The sequence below is a fragment of the Callithrix jacchus genome, chromosome 12 (assembly GCF_049354715.1).
Source record: "Callithrix jacchus isolate 240 chromosome 12, calJac240_pri, whole genome shotgun sequence".
Lineage (NCBI taxonomy): Eukaryota > Metazoa > Chordata > Mammalia > Primates > Cebidae > Callithrix > Callithrix jacchus.
In genome coordinates this window covers 9,961,920-9,985,225 of record NC_133513.1, presented here as the reverse complement: position 1 = coordinate 9,985,225, position 23,306 = coordinate 9,961,920, and the positions used below count along the sequence as shown (strand labels likewise).

The following is a 23,306-nucleotide window of genomic DNA, read 5'->3' as shown; positions in this document are numbered from 1 at the left end:
GCTTTCTATAAAAATTACAGAATGTTTTCCATTATGGAAAGGATCCCCGATTGCCTTTCTATTCAATCTCTATCACCCACAATCCCATAATTCAAAGACTCTACTGACCTGATTTCCATCACCATTATGTTTTGGTTCTATTAAATTTTAATATAATTGAAATAATACAGTCTGTACTCTTTGATGTATACCTTTATTTACTACTAAGAATCATATCATAGTTGGTACAAAAACAACTTTGTATGTTTAAATTTTCAAAATTTTTAATGAAGACTGACTGGGTCTTCTGTGTAACTCAGATTGGTTTTCAAGTCCTGACCTCAAGCCATCCTCTTGCCACAGCATCCCAAATTGTTGGGATTACAGGCGTGAGCCACTGTGCCCAGCCCTCTTGTCTTTTTATTACTGAGTATTCCATTGTATGTAGAATTCCATTATAGTCAACCATTGTTGATGGGCTATATTAAATGTTGTATTTTCAATAAAATGATGTACAATATGGGCTAAATGTTTCCCTCAAACTCATGCATTGAAGCCCTAATCCAGTGTGATGGAGGTGTGCCCTCTGGAAGGAGATTAGGTTTAGATGAGGTCCTGAGAGAGGTGCCCTACTAATTGGATTAGTGCCTTTCTAAAAAGACACAAGTCTTTTTGGTCTCTGTCTGACCTTCCTTCCCCACAAATACTAGGCCACTATCTTGGAGAGCTCTTGTAGGCGTGACTGTAAGAGGCTTAAAAGCTCTCTAAAGCACTGTCAGGAAAATTACCAGGATGGGTTTGCTAAGGATACTGAGCCAAAGGGGTAAAAAACTGGAAACATCTCCTTCATCATTCCAACTACAAGTTACAGATAATTGTTCCTTGAGTCAAATGGTACCGAAGGTCGTGTGCAGCTCTGTTCTCTAGTTCTCACCCTGTAAATTCCAGTCCTGTTCTGGGTGAAATAGATTGTAGTTTAGGTGGTCCCTCAAGCACATCGGGTAAATCAAGTCTCTGGCCTCTATTTGGGTCAGACTGTTTTCTTTAGAATAGTTCACAGTTGAACAATGTGTGTAGGAATGTATTACGTAAGCAAAGTAAAGCAGGTGTCTGGGTAAAAAAACTTGGAGCATCAGGGAATTCAGTTTTTTGGTGTGGGTGGCTCCTGAGAAAAGTGGATGGCAGGAAAATAAGAGGGTCAGATTATTGAAGGTATGTGTATCATTTTAAAACTAATTATAGGTACTTAACTGCAGAATGAATATCTCTAAGATGCGGACTTGAAGATAGCATCTAGAAAAACTTAATGCGATTATTTGCATAGAAGACGTAATCTCAGAAATTGTACTTTGGTATTTCTTTTGATTCTTAACAGTTGAAGTAGATTTGAAAACAGTATCAAGTCAAACGTGATGGCTAATACTGAGTGTCACCTTGATTGGACTGAAGGATGCGAATGATTGATCCTGGGTGTGTCTGTGAGGGTGCTGTCTAAGGAGATTAACATTTAAGGTAGTGGCCTGAGAGAGAGGTAGACCCACCCTCAAGGTGGGTGGGTCCCATCTGATCAGCTGCCAGAGTGGCTAGCATAAAAGGCAGAAGAACACAAAGAGAAGCATCTTGCGCTGGATGCTTCCTGCCACTGAACATCAGACTCAAAATTATTCAGCATTTGGACTCTTGGGCTTAAACCAGTGATTTGCCGGGACTCTCAGGCCTGTGACCTGAGACTGAAGGCTGCTCTGTTGGCTTCTCTGCTTCTGAGGTTTGGGACTCAGAGTGCTCTGCCACTGACTTCCTTGCTCTTCAATTTGCAGATGGCCTATGCTTGCAGAGGGTTTATGCTTCAGAAAAGAACAATATCTTCAAGCCATTTGGGAACATTTGTAAAATTTGTGCCGCTTGCTCTAAATTCTGGCCCAGTGGTCTTAGAGTTTCATAAAGAGTTCTGAGAAATTGAGTGATGCGTCGAAAGACTTCTTATCCCTTCAAATAACAGTAATGGCTGAAGCACTCAACATCGTCTGTGTTAAGCACAACATAATTTTCTTTATGGCGAGTCTCACTTCCCTAAGCAACCTTAAGAAGTGGAGGTACCATTGCTAGTCCCACTTTTCAGATACAGAAACTGCGTCTTAGTGGCAGATCAGATGCGGTGGGGTTACTTTTTCTCTAATCCATCACATGGGAACTGAGGAGTAAGGTGTTTGACTTGGTTTTCAGCTAAGCAGAGAAGCTCAGAAAATGCATTGCCATGAGTTTTAAGTATTCAAAGGCAGACGTGAAAGTGACACATAAGGCACACATAACTCAAGTTGTGTGGTGTTTCTCTCTGTCCCCACACCCACCGACCCAGCCCACACTATGTTTCAGATACTGACACTCAAGCAGAGACATGGATTTGATTACACTGGTTCTAAAATGCCTCTAGGCTTTCTATGAAGTCTTTTTTTACCCAGCAACAATTTTCAGCAATAGTGTAACTTTTTTCCCCTCGATTTTTTTTATTGTTACATGTGGAAATTTGTCTATAGAAAAACACTGTCCCAGCGGAGAGTCGTGCCAGGGAACCAGAAAAAAAAAAGAGCTAGATAACTCAGAACTCTTCAATCTGGCTATCTCTTCGGAAGTCAGGAATGCCAAACTGTCTCCTCTCTGTTGGAGGTCTTCCCCCCACCCTGAATTTATCAGGCTGTGGAAAAATACCTGGAGCAAAAATCATCATGACAGCAATAACAATAGGTTTTATTGCACCCCAGATGTGCGTGAAACATAGTGCTAAGAACTTTATTTATTGTACCATTTAATTCTCTCCATAGCCTGTGGGGTTTTGTACTCTTATTTATCCCATTTTATCATAGAAAGAAACGGTTTTCTAAATGGGAAGTGGCATCTCCAGGGTCAACCAGAAACATGGGGAGGGGGCTGGGATTTGATACTTGGTCACTGGGCCTGAAAAGCAAGTACCTTGGATTCAGGTAAGATTACAGATCCAGTTGGTATGGTTTAGATTCATGTTCCTACCCATATCCCATGTCAAACTGTAACCCCCAATGTGGGAGGAGGGGCCTAGTGGGGGGCGACTGGATCCTGGGTGCAGACTTCCCCTTCAGTCTCCTGAGTAGCTCCAATTACAGGTGCCCATCACCATGCCTGGGTCACTTTAAGAGTTTTAATAGAGGGAGGGTTTCTGAATGTTGGCCAGGCTGGTCTGGAACTCCTAACCTCAGGTGATCCACCCACCTGGGCCTCCCAAAGTGCTGGGATCATAAGTGTGAGCCATCATACCTGGCCACCCCCCACCCCCACCCCTTGCTATTCTTGTGATAGACAGTTGTCATGAGATCTGGTTTTTTAAAAGTGGGTAGCATGTTCTCTGCCTCTCTTCCTCCTGCTCCCGCCATGTAGGACATGCCTGCTTCCCCTTTGTCTCCCCCCTAGCCATGCTTCCTGTACAGCCTGTGGAACCATGAGTCAAACATCTCAAAAATTATCCCGTCTCAGGTTCTTTATAGAACTGTGACAACCAGTTAAGACACCAGTTATCAGCCGTGAGTTATGAAAACAATAGGCATTTACAGGAAATAGGTAAAAGCTTCCTATTCCAGCCTTTGCATAGTGTTCCAGTCCTTATTTCGAGAGTCTACTTTTTCATCCATCAACAGTCATTCCAGTTTACACAGTTTGGGGATAGTGAATTGCCATTGTGGGGTCTCCACCAGTACAAACATAGACAAGGAACTCTGTTGCCTATACTGAAATGGAAGGAGAAAAATGGAAAGAGAAGCTTAAATTGGAGATAAACTTGTCTTTTCTTGGTGTGGCTATCCTGCCAGACCTTTCTACAGCCACCCGGGCCTGCCTTTTTCACAAGGTATAAACTGACAAGTGGGGCCTTCTTGAGAACAGTAAATTTTTCTAGCTACTTATAATGGTAGTTAGACAAGACTTTTTGGGAAGCATTTTCAATATGGTGGCAGGGCACACTGTGTGTGTGTGTGTGTGTGTGTGTGTGTGTGTGTGTGTACGTCTTTTTTTCTTTTTGGAGATAGAGTCTCACTCTGTCACCCAGGCTGGAGTGCAATGACGTGATCTCAGCTCACTGCAACCTTCACCTCCCGGATTGAACTGATTCTCCTGGCTCGGACTCCCTAGTATTGGAACTACAGGTGCACACCACCATGCCCAACTAATTTTTATATTTCCGGTAGAGATGGGGCTTCACTGTGTTAGCCAGGATGGTCTCTATCTCCTGAACTCATGATGTGACTACTTCCGCCTCCCAAAGTGCTGGGATTACAGGTGTGAGGCCACTCTGTCCAACTAATATATATTTTTAAAGTAGTCAGTGGATATGTAACCCCAGATTGAAACTGACCACTGGTCTCACTCCTATGGGAGTGGGCAACCTCAGTGGGTGTCTGAAATAGGTCTGTCTCCTGCTTCCTTCAGCTAAATAGTGCTTTTAGTCTGTAAATAGGGCTATACTACTCAGTTCTCACCACAACCTGACAAGCTATTGTTTTCCCCATCTTATTACAGAAGGAAACTAAGGCCGATGACTTTTCCGGAGTCATCCAGTGGAGGTAGTGAAAAAGTCAGGATTTACCACCTGATTGATCAGACTCCAAAATAAGTCCCCTGAACCTGTTTGCACGCTTGCTGGGTCCCAGTTGTACTTGGCATATGTTGTTCTAGATGATCTTAATATAGATCACTGCTCAGTAAATACATTATATATTTATATTTCAAATGGAGTGAATAATTGCTCTAGGATATCATACTTTGCCACTCTGTGAAATCTTTGAGGTATATTTTTATACTAATGAAGGTGGTGTCATAAGATTCTGTAAAAGACCCCTGGAATGTTCTGGGAAAGCACATACCATTATTAAGAACACTTTTTTCTTTTTTTTTAGAATCAGTCTCGCTGTTGCCCAGGCTGGAGTGCAGTGGCATGATCTCAGCTCATTGCAACCTCTACCTCCTGGGTTCAAGCAATTCTCCTGTCTCAGCCTCCTGAGTAGCTGGGGGACTACAGGCACCCTCTACGACACCAGACTAATTTTTGTATTTTAGTTAGAGATGTGGTTTCATCATATTGGTCAGGCTGGTGAAACCCTGTATCTACTAAAAATAGAAACTTTGCCTGCTTCGGCCTCTCAAAGTGGTAGGATTAGAGAAATGAGCCACTGAGCCCAGCCTCTTATGAACACTTCTATGAACTGGATAATGTTCAGAATAGGGGCATGTGTTTATGCCACACTGTAGAACTTCTGAAAGGTTCAATCAGATGTCTATAGTGCATGGGGACATCTCCTGCTTACCTGCCATCTGTCAGTGTTAACATCTATGTGTTAACAGGTGTGCTTTTTGCATTATTAGTTAGATGCTTGAACTTTTAGGGAAGTGATACGATGAAAAGCTTCCCAATGGAAATGTGAAGAAATACACCTAAGTTTCAGTGGATGGAGGATGGCGGGGAGAAGTGGTGTGTTGAGAGGGAGGTGTTTAAATTAACTGAATGGTTTCAGTGCCTCTGTCTATGAACCCTAGAGTTCAGACAAGAGGATTTCAGAATCTAATTGATTCTTTTCACAACTTCGTGAAGTAATTCTCCCCATTTTCTGATAAAACTGAAGAAAATTTCACGTTCATAGCTGGATAGCTAATATGTGCAGAGTTGGGATCGAAGACCAGTTGTGATGACTCCAAACCTCATGTGTTTGTAGACTGGTATGCCATTTCTTAAAACTGGAACTACACTGATGTAAAGACTTACTGATGTATCATTGACAAAGTGCACGTGAAGTGTGCAACTCACTGATTTCTTACCTGTGTTCACTCCACTAAAACTATTGCCAAATCAAGATTGTGAACACATCTAGGACCAGAGGGTTTTCTGGCGCCCCCTCCCTTGATCTCTCACCACTCTGACCCTGGCCCAAGGTCATCACTGCTATTTTTGTCTCCATAGTCAATCTTATATCTTGGTGGCTCCTCTCTCATCCGATTGTATTAATGTTATGTTTTATTTTTTCCGACGCATGTGTGAAAGTCTAGTAAGCAACATCCCAACGTTTAGCTAAATAACCTCCTGGGCCTATGAGCAGCCCTGAGGTGTGAATCTTCCTTTGAACAACCTCCCGACCCGCTTCTCTGCAGGGCGCTTTCTCCTCTAGATGGTCTCTAAATCCCCCGAGAAAATACCCGAGGCTTACAAAGCAGAGGAGAGAGAGTTATGCAAAATCTTCAAGAGCTAACCCTCCTGAGGGAGGGAAGCACAGCTGTTTGGTGGATATGTTGCTGGAGCCCACATGATGTACAGTACACAGTTTGACGATAATAACTTTCTGCTTACAAAAGGATTAAAAGAACATACACAGGCCGTGTCACTCCTTCCCCATAGTACCAGCTCCCCTTATTTCAGGGCACGACTTCTCCAAAATGGAAGCCGTCTTGGATGTAGTAAATTTAAACTGTTAGGCATTGGATTAGGCCTTAATTTAAAGTTGTAGTTTTAATATTAAAAAGATGAGTGTTACTTTCATATCCCAGAGAAGCAATGAGTAAACAAATAAAAAATTCATTAGAGACAGGCTGCTGTTGCTGAGATGAAAGTTTGATGTTAGAGCTAGGCTTTCAAATGCCTAAAACCCAGTCAGTGGGTCATTAGCTCAGCAGGCAGCCAAACTAAAAAAGAGAGATTTCGAGATGGGCAATGTCTGTGGTCTTCTCTTCTGGAAAGTTTCAAAAATTAACTTAGCATTTTCCCAGATGGGGGTGGGTGGGGAATTCTTAAGGGCTACCATCATGGTTAGGTTTAAATTAAATTTTCAACTATGTGTCTGAGTCTTACAGTGTTTCTTCTCCAACTTTACCAGCTAATCACGTGACCTTAAGCACAGAATGGAGATTTTTGAGGAGGGCATGAAATACTGTAGTTCACTCAGTTCACAGCTAAGTAGTAATTTTCATTTTGTAAATGCCATCAAGCCCCAGGGCTGAAATTCAAGGTCATGGACTGCAGCATGCATACATCTGTAGTTTTTATCTACTTGAGTATTTTTTTTTTTCTTTGCAATGCGACTTATTTCATGGCACAGCTTCTCTTATGTGATAATGATGGAAACCTTGTCAATGACACTGATCCAAGCATAGCCAATCAGAGCTCCCTATCCCTTCTAGGCATATTGATTGGTCCAAGGAGGACCAATCAGAATCCTTCCCCAGCGTATGCTAGGTTTTCACTATGCATGGTCCCAGCAAAGAAGAGAAAGCCATTATTTAGCTAGGTTTTCTAAGTCGAAGCTATATAGGCTCAAGGCAGCCAGATGGCAACTTACCCCAGCAAATAGAGGCAGTCACTTTAAAGGGGGGAACAAAAAAACAAGAAAAGGGAGTAAACATAAAGTGAAACAGAACCGAGATGAGAAAAGGGAGCTCTGACAACGTTGCATGTTTGTGAAATCAGGCATGTCTGAACTTGGGACCTAATAAATCTCCACATTTGTTGTTGCTTTTGAGTGAGCCAAGTTGAACTAGGGGTGTCTGTCTCTGCAGCTGAAAGAATCCAAACCAATATAATATCAAAAGTCTTTCCTCTGATTAGTCTGAGCACAGGGTAATTTTTGACCCTTGTAGGCAAATCATCCCCTACCTTCCATTTAAGTACTTGAGCTTGAGTCCTCTTGCAGATGAGAAACTACATGTTAACAGAATGGGGTCATTGGACAGTAGAAAGAGTATAGACTTCGGACTCATCTGCATCACTCAATATGACAGCATTCCTCTTTAAGGCTGAGTAGTATTCCAATGTGCAAATATTACTTTTAAAAATCAGTCAAGTGGACACCTAAGTTATATCCACATCTTGGCTATTGTGAATACTACTGCAATGAGCATGGTATTGCAGATTTCTCTTTAACATGTTGATCTCGATTCCTGGGTGTGTATGCCTGGGTACATACATCCAGAAGTGTGATTGCTAGATCATATGGTGATATGGGGTGTCTCTTTCCCCAGCCAGATATCACCTTGAATTGTAGCTAAACCACCTGTCGAGTGAGGGACCTGGTGGGAGGGTAATTGAATCATGGGGGCGGGTCTTTCCTGAGCTGTTCCCATGAACAAGTCTCGTGGGATCTGATGGTTTTATAAAAAGGAGTTCCCCTGTGGAAACTCTTGCCTGCCACCATGTAAGATGTCCCTTGCTCTTCTGCTATAATCGAGTCCTCCCAGCTATGTGGAATTGTGAGTCCATTAAACCTTTATCCTTTATCAATTACTAAGTCTTGGGTAGTACTTTATTAGCATAAAGAACAACTAAAGCATACGGTAACCCTATTTTTAGTTTGAGAAACCTCTAGACTGTTTTTCAAAGTGGCTGTGCTATGATACATTCCCACCAACAGTATACAAAGGTTGTTTTCTCTACATCCTTGCCAACTCCGGTTACCTTTTGTCTTGATAATAGCTATTTTGACAGGTATGAGGTAATATCTCGCTGTGGTTTTAATTTGTATTTGCCTGATTAATGGTGGGGAGCATTTTAAAAATACATCTAGTCTTTCAAAGGTCTTTTGAGAATGTCCAGTTAGGTCCTTTGGCCTATTTGTTTTGTTTGAGACTTGAGTTTTGCTCTTGTTGTCCACTGGCATGATCTTGGCCCACTGCAACCTCTGCCTCCTGGATTCAAGTGAGAATCTCCTCAAGTGATTCAGGAGAATCACTCCTGCCTCAGGCTGCCACCTGGGGAGCTGAGATTACAGGTATGTGCCACCATGCCCAGCTGATTTGGTATTTTTAGTAGCGACGCGGTTTCTCTGTGTTGTTCATGCTGGTCTCAAACACCTGACCTCAGTTTATCCCTCTGCCTTGGCCTCCCAAAGTGCTATGATGACAGATGTGAGCCACCATGCCTGGCCTTTGCTAATTTTTTAATAGGTTTGTGTTCTTACTGAGTAGTGTGTTTTCCTTGCATATTTTGAATATGATCTCTTTATTTGATGCATTATTTCCAAATACTTTCTCCTTATCTGGCTTGTCTCTTCACTTTGATCTTAAGTCAAATAAGTGAGGTATAGAAATTAAAGTACTGCATGATCCCACCAGAGGCTTGGGATGTGAGTGGGTGGGGTCACGGGAAATGGTCAAAGGGTACAGCATTGCAGTTCCTTACAGCAGGACCAAGTTCTGCCTTTTTGTCATATTACGGTGTCTGTAGTTAATGTGTTACATCAATTACTAAAAGAATGGATTTTATATGTTCTTCCAAAAAGAAATGAGCATGTGAGTGACGGATGTGTTAGCTAGATTTGCTCATTCTACAATGTATGCATGTGTCAAGGTATCGCATCTTACCCCATAAATCCAATCACATCATTTAAAAATAAAAATCAGCATTCTGTGTTTTTAATATGTGGACAAACACTTAGAGACAGGTTCAAAATAACCTCTTGCAACCCAGAACTGATTGTTCAGTATGAGTCTTGATACGTGTAAGGAGGGACTTGGGAGGCTGAGGCAGGTGGATCACGAGGTCAGGAGTTCAAGAGGAGCCTGACCAACACGGTGAAACCCTGTCTCTAGTAAAAATAAAAAAATTAGACGGGCATGGTGGTGTGCACCTATAATTCCAGGTACTCGGGAGGCTGAGGCAGGAGAATTGCTTGAACCAGTAGGCAGAGTTTGCAGTGAGTGGAGATCATGCCACTGCACTCCAGCCTAAGCGACAGTGAAACTCCCTCTTAGAAAGATTCCGATATCTATGACAGTTAAGTGATGGAAGTATTGATAATCATAAAGGTTGGTTCCAGGCTGGGGACAGTGGCTTATGCCTGTAATCCCCACAATTTGAGGGGCTGAGGTGGCAGGATTGCTTGAAGCCATGAGTTAAAGACCAGCCTGAGCAAGGATAGCAACACCCCCTCTCCACAGAAATTTAAAAATTGGCTGGGTTTTGGGGACCGCACCTATAGTTGTAGCTACTTGGGAAGGAGAAACTGAGGTAGGAGGATTGAGTCCAGGATTTGGAGGCTGCAGTGAGCTCTCATGGCACCATATCAAAGCATTGCTTGAACACCAGCAAACCAAATCGTCAGGGTCTGCAAAAGAACTCAGAGATCTGCCTTGTGAACAGGCTCCCCAGCTGACTCTGATGCAGGCAATCCGTGGACCACCTTTAGAGGGAAAGGAAAAAAAGGTCTTGAGCTCTTCTTTGATGTACTAAGGAATCTTCTGGGGAAAATATTGAGTGGGCTGTATTGATTAGAAAGGAAATCTTCATTTATGCAGCAGAAAGATCGAGGGTTAGTTTTCAGAAATAGTAGAATTAAGTGAAAATGCATAGGTCAGCAGGACATTGTCCAAACAAACATAAGGGGGAAGGGAATGGTAAAACGTGCTGCTTGGGACCTCGGTGGTGTAGACACCAGGAGCACGGTGTCTGATTTTAGATTTGAGGTACCATGGAAGTTTCAATGGCTTAAGATTCATTCCTGTTGCCTCTGGTGGTGTCCACTCCCCATTAAAATTATAAGCCTTGTAAAAATAGGCTGGATGGCCGGGCGCGGTGGCTCACGCCTGTAATCCCAGCACTTTGGGAGGCCGAGGCGGGTGGATCACGAGGTCAAGAGACCGAGGCCATCCTGGTCAACATGGTGAAACCCCGTCTCTACTAAAAAAAAAAAAAAAAATACAAAAAATTAGCCAGGCATGGTGGTGTGTGCCTATAATCCCACCTACTCAGGAGGCCGAGGCAGGAGAATTACCTGAACCCAGGAGGCGGAGGTTGTGGTGAGCTGAGATCGCGCCATTGCACTCCAGCCTGGGTAACAAGAGCAAAACTCCATCTCAAAAAAAAAAAAAAAAAAAAAAAAAAAAGCTGGATGCAGTTGAGCATACCTGTAATCCCAGCACTCTGGGAGGATCCCTTCAGCCCAGAAATTTGAGACCAGCTTGGACAATGTAGTGAGACCCCATCTCTACAAACGGTAAAAACAAATGAGCTGGGTGTAGTGGTCTGGGTGAAGTCCTAGCTACTCAGGAGGCTGAAGTGTGAGGATTGCTTGAGCCCAGGTGATCCTGGCTGCAGTGAGCCGTCATCCTGCCACTCACTGAGCTCCAGTATGGCAGACAGATAAGTTGAACAACAGCTGCATAATTCGTTGAGGAAAAGAAAAGAAAAGCCAGAGGGAGTAATCAATGTTGATGCCTCTGCATTGCTTGAGACCCTCTTAGCTAGTGGGGACTATGGAAAGCAGCTTCATAAATACTCCTCTCCCCAGGACCCCTGCTTTCTGGTTCATACCCTGGTGTAAACCCTTCCTCTTGAGAGTGGCTGAATCTAGTGATGTTCTCAGAATCGAACATGACAGGAAGGAACAGGATGCTGGTTCTGAGAACAGGTTGTAAAATCCGTGGTTTCCGTCGTGCGAGCACTCTGGCTCTTTTTACTTGCTGTGATGAAACATGCTAGCATGTTGGGAGCTGCCCTATAGATAGGCCTTTATGGCTGGGAACTGAGGAACGAAGGCCCCAGTTCGGTCTGCAAGGACTTGAATCCTGCTAATAGGCTTGCAAGCTGGGAAATGGATCCTTCCCCAGGCAAGACTTTACTCAACAGGGGCCCCCACCAACACTGACTGCAGCCTCTTGTGAAACCCTGAGCAACCTGGACTTCTGGACCACAGAAACTATAAAAGTGTTGTTTGGGATGGGGTCTTGCTCTTTTACTCCGGCTGGAGTACAGTGGGTGATCTTGGCTCACTGTAGCATCAACCTTGACCTCCTGGTCTCCAGGGATCCTCCTGTCTCGGCTTTCTGAGTAATAGCTGGGACTACAGAAATGCACCATCGTGCTCAGCTAACTTTTTAATTTTTGTAGAGAGAGGGTCTCCTGATGTTGGCCAGCCTGGTTTTGAACTCCTAGCCTCAAACAAGACTCTTGCCTTGGCCTTCAAAATCTTATAGGCGCAAGCCTCTGTGCCCAACCATGTTTGTTATTTTAAGCTGTTAAATGTGGAGGTAACTTGTTATGCTTCAATAGGTAATTATACAAAGACTTAGACGTTTATTTTGACTACTGATCTGGCAGCTCATCAGGACAGTCCAGAGAGCGCTACCGGTGACGGTTTCATGTGTCTTAGGGGTTACTTCCAAGACTTTGCTTTAACACCAAGTTTCTAATCTGGCTCCACCAATTTCTAGCACCTTGTGCAGGCTTCTCTCGCTTCTGAGACCTGGTTTTCTTATCCAGAAAACAGAGATGGCCTTGTCTACCTTGAAAGTTGAGAGTTAGAGAAAAAGTAGTTCTTAGCACAAAGACATGAGTGCTTTTTACTTTTACATAAACAGATTGACAAGGTATGGGTGGGCAGGATTTCTGCACCCTAGTGAACAAGGTCTGCGTAATCTCTTCGAGTGTGGGAGGAGTCTGTGACTAGGGTGTCATACCACTCACTTGGTAGCAGTAATAGGTGATTTATCAGCTGACACTGAGTCAACTGCTACCCAGGGAGATAATCCTGGGTGAGCCAAAACTAATTAGAAGAACCATTAAAAGAGTGTGAAGAAATTCAAAAAGTATACCTCTACTCACCTGAAGGACGGTGCAAATATCCACATAGTCAACTTTCTATGGAATGGAAAGGAATGGCTGGTAGCTGCCTGGAAAGGAATGGCTGGTAGCTGCCTGGAAAGGAATGGCTGGTAGCTTTTACGGGCTGAGGGAATTCACCAGCTAACAACTAGGAAGGGAGTGGGGACCTTAATCTTACCTCTATGAGGAACTAAATTCTGACAATCTTGATGAGTTTGGAAGATGATCTCAAGCCTCAGATGAGAATCGCAGCCATGGCCAGTGCCTCAGTTGTAGCTGGGGAGATCCTGAGCACAGGGTCCATCTCCAGCCCACACCTAGACTTCTGATCCCTGGGAATTGAGAGATCTCAAAGGTGTGCTTTAAGCTACTAGGCATGCTTAATTTATTTTACAGCGATGGACATTAATACTCAAGGTTAGGATGGTCACTTAATGGTATGTCAGGTACATTTGTGATGTTTCACTATGTAACCATACTGTTACCAGAAATGGGTCCTCATCCAGACCCCAAGAGAAAGTTCTTAGATCGTGTACAAGGAAGAATTTGGGGCAAGGTCATAGGGGAAAGTGAAAGTCAATTTTTTTGAGGAAGTAAAAGAGTAAAGAATGGCTATACCGTAGGCAGAACAGTGGTGTGGGCTGCTCAGTTGAGTATATATACTTAGTTATTTCTTGATTATATGCTAAACAAGAAGTATGCTATTCGTGAGTTTTCCTGGAAAAGGGCAGCAATTCTTGGAACCCAGGGTTTCTCCCCTTTTTAGATGATGTAGGGTACCTTCTGGACATTGCTGTGGTATGAGTAAACTGTCCTTGTGCTGGTGGGAGTGTGTTTTAGCATGCGAATGTCACATAATTAGCATATAATGAACAGTGAAGGTGACCAGAGGTCACTTTGATACCTATTTTGGTTTTGGTGGGTTTTGGCTGGCTTCCTGTGTTACTAACAGCATCTTTATGCCCTGTATCCTGTGATCCCAATTTGGCAGACCCCCCCATCTCATTTTGTGGTGAGAATGCCTAACCTCCTAGGAACGCAGCCCAGCAGGTGTCGGCGCTATTTGACCTGGCCCATATTCAAGATGGGGTCCCTCTGTTTCAAACGCCTCTGACGATACCCTATTTTGGTAATCCTAGTGCTCAGCCCTGTGGAGAAAGGTAGAGCACTGTGGATGAGCAAAGAAATGGGTAAAAGAATGCCCAAAGAGGTAGGCTTCCTACTCCTTGGATACTGAGGCTGAAGAAGGAATAGTGCTGCTGAAATGGATGCTGCTCAATCATGCTCTGAGACGCCCTGTGTTCACGTCTTCTCCTTTGGGACTTAGGATTTGCTGACTTGGCCAACACAGTATCTAAAAGACAAGCTTCTGGTATGTGCTGGTTAGTTCTCAAAAACCTGAGCATCAGTGACAATCAGAAGTAAAGAAAGTGAACGGCTGGCTTTTCAAGAGGAAAAGGAAAAAACACTTGGGCTAGAAAATTGAAATGTGAGAAGTCTACATGATTACTAGAGAAGTAAATTATGAATAGTTTTATACATTCAAATCTGTAATACCAGATAATCAGAAGTTTTCAGATCCCTTTTTCTTTTCTCTCTCCCTGTCCCTTTGTTTAAGCATGAGTAGGTGTTAATAGCTCAAAGTAACCCAACGCCTATGCACTTGAGCCTTTGAATGCACTGTGGCAATATTCAGTCCTTTCCCTCCAAGATACCATGAGACTTCAAACTTCACAAGTCCTATTCAGAGACCATCTTAATCTCTATCTGCTCGTTACTTATGGGGGTGCACACACGGTGCCTTTGGTAGAGCACTGAGCACATACTCAGGGTGATGTCAGAACAAGTGAAACTGAAGTTTCTGTAAGTGTCCTCAGGATTGAGCTTAAGCCTTGAGCAGCTCTAAGGGAAGCATGCCAAAGGCTAAGTCCAAGGCACATTCATTTGAGGGAGCTGAGACAGCCATCCTATGAAAGCGTGTCCGGGCGCTACCAGTTTCAGGAAGCTATTTACCCGCAGAAATCTCCTAAGCCATCTTTAAGTGCCAGTGTTACTTTCTAGTCCTGACAGTCACCTTTCCAGTCTTTCAAGCTTGAAAGAGGTGCACCGTTTGCTCTGATCCATTAGCCAAGAGAAGTCAGAGAGTCGGGTAAAGGAAGATAGGGAGAAGCAGCTAAGAACTAAGTAGGGGCTCATACCAGTGGGGGCGGTGAGTCTGACGAGGCAAGAGCTGAGTACACGGACACAAGTGGACGGTTATTTTTATTTCTGTGGCACGTCTGCTAGACGACTTAAAAGTATATATGCGTCTTGCCTTATACTTCTGGTAGATAGTGCCAGTGTAAAGCATGAGGAAATCTATACCAGAGGAGGCAAAGCTAAGAAAACTGCAAGAAGGAAAACCTTGGGCTAGAAAATTAAAACGTGACAAGTCCACGTGATTACTAGAGAAGTAAATTATGAATAGCTTTACACCTTCCAATCTGTAATACCAGATAATCAGAAGTTTTCTGATCACTTTTCTTTTATCTCTGCCTGTCCCTTCTCTTCTATTTCCCTCCCTTTACCTCCTCCCCTCTTGTTCATTTCTTTTGCTTTTTTTTTTTTTTTAAACTGGGTTTTGCTCTGTTACCCAGGTTTGAGTGCAGTGGTGTGATCTCAGCTCACTGCAACCTGTGCCTCCTGGGCTAAAGTAATCCTCCCACCTCAGCCTCCTAAGTAGCTGGGACAACAGGCGTACACTACCATACCCAAGTAATTTTGTTGGTATTTTTTGTAGAGAGGTCTTGCTATGTTGCCTAGGCTAGTCTCAAACTCTTGGGCTCAGCTGATCTGTGGGCCTCGGCCTCCCAAAGTGCTGAGATTACTGGTGTGAGCCACCAAGCCTGGCCTATCCTTTGAACTTTCTAGGCAGAATGGCTTTGAGGGACTGTAGTGCTAAAAAATGACTTCTTGGGACCTTTTCATTTTTAACCAGTGAGATTAAAATATCTATCTTTAATCAACCTAACTCCAGACCCAGGAATCTGTCAGTGCAGCACCTGGCTGAGTTCTTGGCTGGCTGACAGTGAAGGAGTGGGCCTTCTAGGAGAAGGAAGAGCTGTTGTTTCAGGGGGCAGACACTACTTGACTACTTGCTTGGCCGCCTGCCACCGGGAAGGAATGTGGACTCTATGCTCCCAAATTTCCAGCTTCTCGAGAGACAAATTCTATGAAATATCTCCATTTTCAAACATTGGAAGTTGACAAATATCTTGTAAATATCTATCCACATCCAACGATGGTCTTTTTTAAATTTTTTTTTCAGTGTATGCAGTTGATTCTATATATCAGCTGGAAGTCATGGTTTTAAATTTTTAATAACTTCTTGCTGGGGTTAGACACTGAGTCACTGTCTTCACTGGTGTATCAATCAGCCATATTTCTTCTGATACTGTCTTCTAAGTGCCTATTTAAATCACCTTTATGTTCTTTTATATTTTTTTAATTGCATTTTAGGTTTTGGGGTACATGTGAAGAACATGCAAGATTGTTGCATAGGTACAAACGTGGCAGTGTGATTTGCTGCCTTCCTCCCCTTCACCTATATCTGGCATTTCTCCCCATGCTATCTCTCCCCAACTCCCCACCCCCACTGTCCCTCCCCTGTTTACCCCTAACAGACCCCAGTGTGTAGTGCTCCCCTCCCTGTGTCCATGTGTTCTCATTGTTCAACACCCACCTATGAGTGAGAACATGCGGTGTTTGATTTTCTGTTCTTGTGTCAGTTTGCTGAGAATGATGGTTTCCAGGTTCATCCATGTCCCTACAAAGGACACGAACTCATCGTTTTTGATGCTGCATAGTGTTCTGTAGTAATGTGTGCCACATTTTCAGTGTCCAGTCTATCATCGATGGGCATTTGGGTTGGTTCCAGGTCTTTGCTATTGTAAACAGTGCTGCAATGAACATTCGTGTGCATGTGTCCTTATAGTAGAATGATTTATGGTCCTTTGGATATATACCCAGTAATGGGATTACTGGGTCAAATGGAATTTCTGTTTCTAGGTCCTTGAGGAATCGCCACACTGTCTTCCACAATGGTTGAACTAGTTTACACTCCCACCAGCAGTGTAAAAGTGTTCCTATTTCTCAACGATAGACTCTTAACGGGCATTTAGTTTCCACAGCCACCAGGAGGGTGGATTCTATCCTACACCTTGGACTCAGTCTTGGCATCCTTGTGACTAATGTGGAGAGGGCAAGAATATCTACTTCCTTCCTAGCACTGGTACCCAGGAATTTCGAGGTTGGGGCAGGGATACTGAAGAAAATGGCCACGGCCTACTGGGGAGTCTTGGGGATGAAACGTTCCTTTTTATCCCAACCTTGAAGCTGCTAGTAGCCCTGGCTGGTCAATTCTCCTCTCTTCAAACCCCAAACACAGACCCGTGTGGATATGCATAGATGGTATTCTGTTGGAGGAGAAAGCAACATTTTAAAACTCGCTGAATACTAAGTCCAGTTTGCTTTGGAATATTGCCTGTCTGTTGTAGCATCAGGGATCTCTGATTGATCTTGTCTTATCTGACCCTAGAATCTATTCTATGGGGCAAAGGGCGGATCTTGGTACCTATAAGTTTGTTATTGGCGTTGAGTATTCTGTTACGTTTCAAATCTATATCAAAGTGACAAATCCCTGGCTGAAAAATACCTTGAGGCAAATGAGAGGAGAGGGATATGAAGATTTACTGTACATCTTCCATCTCACCTTTGTCTGACAATCGGCTTTCAAAGTAATTATATTTCCCTCTATTTTACCAAGGAGGATGTGGGGGTTTAATGTGGTTGGACATCTTGGCTGAGAACCAAATGGTGGAGCTGAGGTTTACACATGGGGCAGAGTGGCGCTGAGGTCTTGTGTTTCTCTGCGTTTGTGGATGCGCATTGCAGATACGCAAAGCACACGCTGTTCCCCCGGTGGCTGCGATGGAGTACACACAGATACCAAATCACCATTAAAATGTTCAACGACAGCTCTCCATAGGTGAGCAGACTCCCTGGCTTTCCAGATTCAGCCTCACTTAACACTCTCCTGTGGCTATAAAATCCAGCGTCTTGCTTTTCAACATGGGTCTTTTTTTTTTTTTTTTTCATTTTTTCTCCCAAATGGAGGGTGAGTAACTTTCTCAGACCCCAAACCCTCAGTGTTGCAGTCTCACTGAATCTTCATCAAAATCCAATGAGGCATTTCCCCAATCTGAAAACTGAGCCCGAGAGAGACTGAATTGCCAAAATCATACAGCTGGGAAGAATACGGAAGATAGCAGAGGTGGGATCTAAACTGAGATTGATCTAGAATATTTACTTATTTATACATACATACATACATACGTACAAAAGGATGAAGGCAGGACATGGTGGCTCATGCCTATAATCCTAGCGCTTTGGGAGACCAAGGAGGGAAGATCACTTGAACTCAGGATTTCCAGATCAGCCTGGGCATCCTAGTGAGACATTGTACATAAAAAACAAAAGAGGAAAAAGACCTCTAACCAATCCATTTTGCTGTCTGTTTTTCTATTCTTCCTGCCGCATGCCTAAAACTTTGGCTTAATGGAAACAAAGATCTATGGTCTATCAGCCTAGAGGAGTCAGTTTTGATTTTTGAGTGACAGAAAAAATATTTTGGGAAAAGGGGTATTTTATTTTTCCACCATGCATGGTGTAATCATTTTGAATTTCAGTATTTGTATGTTGCAGATGACAAAGTTTTGTGGGCTTTTCCTTTTCTCATAAAACACTCCCCCTCGCCACCTACTTTTTGGGGTGAGAGAATAGATCTTTGGGAAAAAGGGAAATAGTAGAAAGAACAATACATCATCTAGTCATGCAATTTAGGAAAATTAAAAAAGGGGGAAAAAGCAGCAAGCCAGTTATGCTGACAGCCCTGTCCAGCTGAGCAGCAGTTCAGTGGCTGCTGAAATCCTACTTACAGTAATGAATTTCAGTGCTGCTCGCCAGCCTAGGAGTGTTTAGGGGAGATAAAAGTCGAGCTGTGTGCTATGCCTCTGACCTGGTTTTCAGTTCCAGACAACTTCCTGGTGTGGTTTCAGAAAGTTTCACTTTCCAGATGTGAGCACAAGGCCTTCGTTTTCTGGCCTGTAGCTTTATTGCTGTCTGCTTTAAGGCAGATTTTTGGAGTGGGTTGTGGAGGGTTTAACTAACTTTATATGGTTTGCTGGAGTCTGCATGCTGATGAGCTGCCAATTTGCATTCTGTGCCTTCGCTGCCGTCACCTGCCCACAGCAGCACCATTACCCTACTTCCTGGGTCTCTGCTCTTCTATTTTCTACCTGCAACCGTTATTTATTTAGTTATTTTTTTAGAGCCTGGGGAATTCTCTTGCTCTTGCTGACTTTTGGCTTCATTCAAGCAGTACGCCACCTGTCTATTTCAGTCAGGGAGCTCGGATGTCAAAGTCACAGGCACCTGCACAATTTCATAAGGAATCATCATGGGAGTGGGGGTGTGTGCACCCTCAAAAGAAGACCCTGGAGCCCTCTTGATGCCCCACCATCTAAACAAGTGCTTGCCAGGCAGCTGGTAAAACCAGACCTCTGAGTGCAGTGTGCAGTAAAGGGAAGAACAATCTGGCTTTGGCTCCTAGCTCCAAGGCTCACACGCTTTGTTATGTGAGGCAAATTGCTTCCCTAGGCTGCTGCAAGGATTAAGTGCCGGGATATATACTAAGGGTTAAGCACGTAGCAAGAACTTTGGAGTTAAACAGTGATCATGACTCAACTCCACCACTTAATAACCATATGCCCTGGGTGTGTCCCCAGCCGTGCTCGAACTTCTGGTTCCTTAGGGGTAGTCTGGGACAATAATTGGACTTACCTGGTCAGGTTGTGAGGATTAAGTAAGATAATGGTAATAAGTCTCATTTGCTGATCGGTTACTCTATCAGCATCTACATGTAATGTAAGAATTAGCGTGTGTATTTATGGTCCCATAATGTCTATAATATAGTTATGCTCACACACAAAAAGATTAAAAAGCAGTTGGTCTCTGCACAGATTTCTCATATGTATAAATTTGTATAGAATTCATGTGTAAACGTAGTATATAATGTGCCTATGTCCGTAAACTATATCTGTTAAGTCTGGTTCTGTTGCTCAGGCTATAGTGTAGTGGTGCAACTGTGGCTCACTGCAACCCTGAATGCCCAGGCTTAAAAGATCTTCCTGTCTCTGCCTCCGTGGTAGCTGGTATCACAGGAGTCTACCATATCTGGCTAATACTGTAATGTTTGGTAAAGACAGGGTCTCCCGGGCCGGGCGTGGTGGCTCAAGCCTGTGATCCCAGCACTTTCGGAAGCCGAGGCAGGTGGATCATGAGGTCAAGAGATTGAGACCATCCTGGTCAACAAGGTGAAACCCCATCTCTACTAATAATACAAAAAATTAGCTGGACATGGTGGCACGTGCCTATAGTCCCAGCTACTCAGGAGGCTGAGGCAGAATTGCTTGAACCCAGGAGGCGGAGGTGGCGGGGAGCCGAGATCGCGCCATTGCACTCCAGCCTGGGTAATAAGAGTGAAACTCCGTCTCAAAAAAAAAAAAAAAAAAAAAAAAGGACAGGGTCTCCCTATGTTGCCCCCACTGATCTTGAACTCCTCCTGGGCTCAAGTAATCCTCCAGCCTCTGCCTGCCTCCCCAAAGTGCTGGGATTATAGGCATGAGCCACCACAGCTGCCCAAAATGTGTGTATTTGATCTTTAAAATAATTGAATGCATAAAACATGGATACATACACATTATAGACATGTGATGAGAGAAAATGCTTTGTTAGGCTAAGTGTTTTCTGTGTTTTAATGCATCTCCTTATCAGAACCCTTTAAGTTAATGGTGCAATTATTATCCCCAATTTATAGGTGAGGTAACTAAGAGGTTAGGAGAGGCTCTAAATGCCTTCTGCATGAACTTAGACACTCAGGTGTGAATACGTATCTAGAAATTGTAGATTTTGTAGTAGCTGGCAATGTATTAAAAATGTTACTTATTTTCAGTGCATGTTATACTACTTGGTCCTTTGGCAAAAAAACTATTAGTTTTAAAAGAATCCTCTGTATTTTCACCATAATGCCACCTTGTTACTGAGTAAACATTACTCCTTGGATATAGTTGGCAAATTCCCTTTTTGAGGCGGGATACTGTGATCTGATCAGCTTTCACTATACAGGCAGCAGAGGCTTCACTTGGGGGCCTCGCCAGTCTTCCAGATGGGCAACCAGTGCACAGCATGGAAGACAAGGCCCTTGCAGGAGACTCTACAAAAGGGCCAAGGTTAGACCCCAGAGCCGTGTCCCCTAAAACTGCAGACAGCAGCAGTGTGATGCCCTGGCTTTGCCCATGAGTTAAAGGACTGTCGTGAGCTCTGAGAGGAACTGGGTCTCTGTCCAATATGAAGCATCAGGTTCAGTCCTGATCAATTGCACAATTAACATTTTGGACCCTTCAGAAAAGACTGCAGGTTTTGAGTTTACATACCAATCTCTAATATAGTCGTGTATACGCACATGTTTATTACCTAGGGTAAAGAGATAATTGACAAGAACTCCCTGCCCCCTAAAACAAGGCTTTGTAAGTTTTCCAGCAAATAGAATTTTCTCTGAGAATATTATTTTCAGTCCTAGTCATTCATTGGTATAAACTTTTCTCATGACAACCTGTGATTGAGAATATGCTTTGATATATAGGTACATGTAGGTATGTGCTTGTGTATGTATACACACAGCCCCCATTTACACGTGCACATACATGTGTCACCTTTCCCAACATTGTGTCATATGTACAGGAAGAACCAAGCATGAACACAGTCACACAGGTAGCTGGACAGTGGTGCGTCTCAGATGGTGGTCTTTAACCTCAGGGGTGCTGCAAGCAAAACAGGGGTTTAGGAATCGGCCTTTTGAAGCCCACCAGGTTCAAAGAAAAGTCTGTAGTGCATAGGTCAGACAGCCATTGTCTTAGCACTAAAATGCTCTTGGTATGTGTGCATGGGAGAGTGACTGCTCATGAAAACTGTTTCCTTCAAAAACGGCTACTTCCAGGAATTAGAAACAGGCTTCAGAAGACATAACTAATAAAAGTTGTCAGGACGTTGAGTGGGAACCTAAGATTGAGATAGCAGTCCAAAGTAATTGAGCTGTATCTGTAATAATTTAAGTTTTTAATATGGAGAAGGTTTTGCTGTTCAGTATATTGCTTTAAGAAATAGCTGGCTGGGCGCAATGGCTCATGCCTCTCATCCCAGCATTTCTGGAGGCTAAGGCAGGTGGATCACCTGAGGTGCAAGAGTTTGACAACCAGCCTGGCCAACATGGTGAAACCCATCTCTACTAAAAATACAAAAACTAGCTGGCTGTGGTGGTGCATGCCTGTAACCCTAGCTACTTGGGAGGTTGAGACGGCAGAATCACTTGAACCAGGGTGGTAGAGGTTGCAGTGAGCCGAGGTCATGCCACGGCACTCTAGCCTTGGTGACAGAGAAAGACTTTGTCTCCTCGCCCAAAAAAAAGTGGGATGAAGGAATGGCTACTTCTTGGGCGTTGTCCACAGAAGAGAAATGCCAGCCTCTATTTATGTGTGAAGCATATGCATGGCATATGGGATTCCTTCAGGCTTATTTTCTCACCTCTGCCCACAGTTTGTGGGGGAGGACAGTAGTGGGATGATAAGAATCTGCATCTACTGGCCAGGTCTCTTAAACTTGTTCACTTCTGTCATCAGTCTTCTTGACATTTCACATAAAATTTATATTCTTATCTCTATTTTGGATAAGAGCCTGTTTTTTGGAAGTTCTAATGTGTAAACTCTATCTGTCATCTCCTCTTATCCTCCTATTTAGTGCAGAAGGGCTAAGGTATAAACCAGTATTTTAGGAAACCGTTATCTCCCTCCCACCACCCGTAAGGATAAAGCTAGTGACTTGTTTTAATTAACATATGCATACATACTGTGTAAGGAGAGCACAGGAGTCCCAAGTTTCACATACCACTGCCACCATCGCCCTCAGTAATAAAGTGGGCACAGACTTCAGGGTCAGACGGTTCTTTGTGCTGCGCCCTCTTTCAATACTTGCTAGATAAGGCTTTGGGCAAATCATACGACCTATGGGATCCTTCCTGTCCTCATAAAATAAAGGTAACACTACTATTAAGGGTCAGTTGACAGCAGGCAATACAAGTTGATTTATAACCTGCGTGGTCTTCATATGTAAGGAGTTTACAGAGAAGGGATGATTAACTATACCGAAATGAGATGATGTATGCTGTTAAGACACCCTGCAGTGTGGAAAAATGATTGCACAATAAACACTCTGCAGGTGGCACACAGGGTTCAACTGCTCATGTATGAAGTTCTCCTTGGTCAGGTGATAACATGCCTTATCAACTAAGGATGCACACTCTGGAATCCGAGGGTGATCACTGGCTTGTTGTGTGACCTTGGAGAAATGAATCTGTGTCTCAGTTGCTTCAACTGTGGATAACAGTGTACACTCTATCAAGTACTGCTGCAAGCATTTTACACAGAGGGCTTTCTTCTCCATAACAGTATTAAGAGGTCAGTGCGATTATCCTGAGGTGCAGGTGAGGAAACTGAGGCACAGTGCTTTGGTTTAATTTGTCCTGGATTGCCGCCAGCAAAATCAGGATGTACACTCAATGTGTTTCCAGTATGCA

The 23,306-nt window shown here is 43.5% G+C and overlaps 1 long non-coding RNA gene and 1 pseudogene across 1 annotated transcript in view; both read left to right on the top strand.

The window, feature by feature from the left end:
* The window catches only part of LOC144578568 (uncharacterized), a 153,754-nt gene that overhangs the window by 24,763 nt on the left and 105,685 nt on the right, over positions 1-23,306 (top strand). The gene's annotated exons all lie outside the window — the stretch shown is intronic.
* On the top strand, positions 9,380-9,492 carry LOC118146585 (small nucleolar RNA SNORA40; annotated as a pseudogene).